A 2496-nucleotide genomic window follows, 5' to 3' on the forward strand; every position below is an offset into this window, starting at 1 on the left:
TGGGAGAGCCGCCAGGTTTATCTGTACCCAATGGCTTCAGTCAGGGATCTCACAGATAAATAGATTGTAGAGTCAGAAGGGACCCTGAAGGATCATCATGTCCGACCCCCCTGCTCCAGGCAGGAAAGAGGACCGAGGTAAGACGACCCCAGCCGGGTGCCCATCTTAGCCTCCTCTTGAAAACCTCCAACTGAGGTGACAGTACCACCTCTCCTGGCAGCCCGTTCCAGATTCTGGCCACCCTTAGTGTGAAAAATTTCTTCTTAATGTCTAACCTTAATCTACTCTCCACTAGTTTGTACCCATTAGTCCTAGTTACTCCTAGGGGTGCCCTGGTAAACAGCACATCTCCAATTCTCTGTTGTTCTCCCTTGATAAACTTATAGGCTGCTACAAGGTCTCCCCTCAAATGTCTCTTGTGAAGGCTGAAGAGATCCAGATCCCTCAGCCTCCCCTCATGTTGTCTTGCACGGAGGCCACTAATCATGTGAGTGGCCCTCCTCTGGACCCTCTCCATGTTGTCCACATCCCTCTTGAAGTGCGGAGCCCAAAACTGGACGCAGTACTCCAGCTGCGGCCTGACCAGTGCCGCATAGAGGGGTAGCATCACCTCCCTCAATCTGCTGGTTATGCATCGACTAATGCGTGATAAGGTGCAATTGGCCTTGTTGCTGGCTTTGTTACACTGCCAGCTCATGTTCATCAACTATAGCTCCAAGATCCCTTTCAGCTGCTGAGCTGCTGAGGAGGTCATCCCCCAACCTGTAGGTGTGCTGGGGATTCCTCCTCCCTAGGTGGAGTACCTTGCATTTGTCTGTGTTGAATTGCATCCTATTTCGTTCTGCCCATTGATCCAACCTGTCTGGATTGGCCTGTATCGGCTCCCCGCCCTCCAGTGTGTTAACTTTGCCCCATAACTTGGTGTCATCTGTGAACTTGGACAAGGTGCTCTCCACACCCTTGTCCAAATTGCTGATGAAGATATTAAATAACACTGGTCCAAGGACCAAACCAGACTGCTGAACTGTAAGGGATCCAAAGAGCAGCCCATTAGGAGAGAGTGAGAGGCACAAGCTCCCATTGTAGACCCAGGATCATTGTGCCCTCTCTCCAAGGGGCTGTAAAACATGCAGATGAGATGAATAAATGAAAGGAGAAAGAGAGACACAGGAGGGGATTGAGCGAGGCAGCTGCCCACCCACACACCTAGGCATGAATAGGGGCACACTGCATGGAGAGCTCAACCTTCATTACATAACTGGAGCTGCTTTGTAGTTGGGCTGGAAGTCAAGTCGGGTTTCTCCCTCCCCCCATCCTCCGCAAACACAGACAGCCACACAACGTGGGTTGTGGGCACTCACCTGGCAGCGGCACACAACCGTTCTCTCCAGGCATCCCAAACTGGTCCCTGCAGCTTGGACTTGTGGTGTTAGGGATGAGCGGATATTTGTTAATAAAGGAAGCACGCACGGATGTTTACTGGCCTGTGCAGCAAAACCCTTTGTCCCCATTGCCCTCGCTCCATTTGACATTTTGGTACCCAGGACTTAGCGTTGGAAGTGCTGTCATGGTGACAGTCTCCCAGGGTCTTCACCAAGGAGAGGGTCCTGGGGTCACACAGGATGGGGGACAGAGTGAAAGCAGGAATCCAGACCCCAGCTCTGTCTGACCCCATGCCCCCTTCCATTAACCAGGGAGGGGCAATTATTTTGGCCGGTGGGCCACTTATCAAGTTTTGGCAAGCTGTCAAGGACCGCATGGGTAGCCCTGCCACTTGACAGGTACCCCACCTCCTGGTCGCCATCTTAGGCCTGGAAGTCCCACGCCCTAACCCCCAACCTTTGCTGCCAGAAGACCCTCCCCTTGGGCCCAGATGTACTCCTTTCAGTAAAGGTTTTTCCCATCTCAGAACCAGATAAATACCAAAATTGTATTCTAAAAAACAAACATCTACAATGTTCATTAATTTGCTTTCAAAAAATATTTGTGTCCTGATGTACATGTGTTTGTGTAGTGTACACAGAGGAGATTGCACAATAGCATACAATGAAGCCTTACTCTTGTATATTGTAGGGGGTGGGGGTATGGGAGGCTTGGTATAGGTTTGTGGGGGGCTGTAGGTATGTGTGGGCGGGATTATGCAGGGGTTGATAGGTGTGGAAGTGTGGGTGAGGGAGTATGCTGGTGTGTGTGTGGATATGTAGGGTATGGGTGGTTCCGGGGTTTGTGGGGGTCTGTGTGTGGGGGAGGGTGGCTGGGTGTGTTAGGCGGTTTGGGTGTGAGGCTCTGCATGCATGGCAGTGCAAGGAGGGGTGTGGGAGCATGTGTATGGTGGAGCATGTGTGTGGGACTCACTCTACAAACATGCGTGCACACCCCCCCATGTGCCCGTTTCTATATGCACACGCACACAATGTGCCTGTCTCTGTGAACACACACACACACACACACACACACACACGCTCTCTCTCTCTCTCTCTCCTTATACCTCATACA

The sequence above is a fragment of the Gavialis gangeticus genome, unplaced genomic scaffold, assembly GCF_001723915.1.
Source record: "Gavialis gangeticus isolate Ggan-Ray unplaced genomic scaffold, GavGan_comp1, whole genome shotgun sequence".
In the NCBI taxonomy this organism is placed as follows: Eukaryota; Metazoa; Chordata; order Crocodylia; family Gavialidae; genus Gavialis; species Gavialis gangeticus.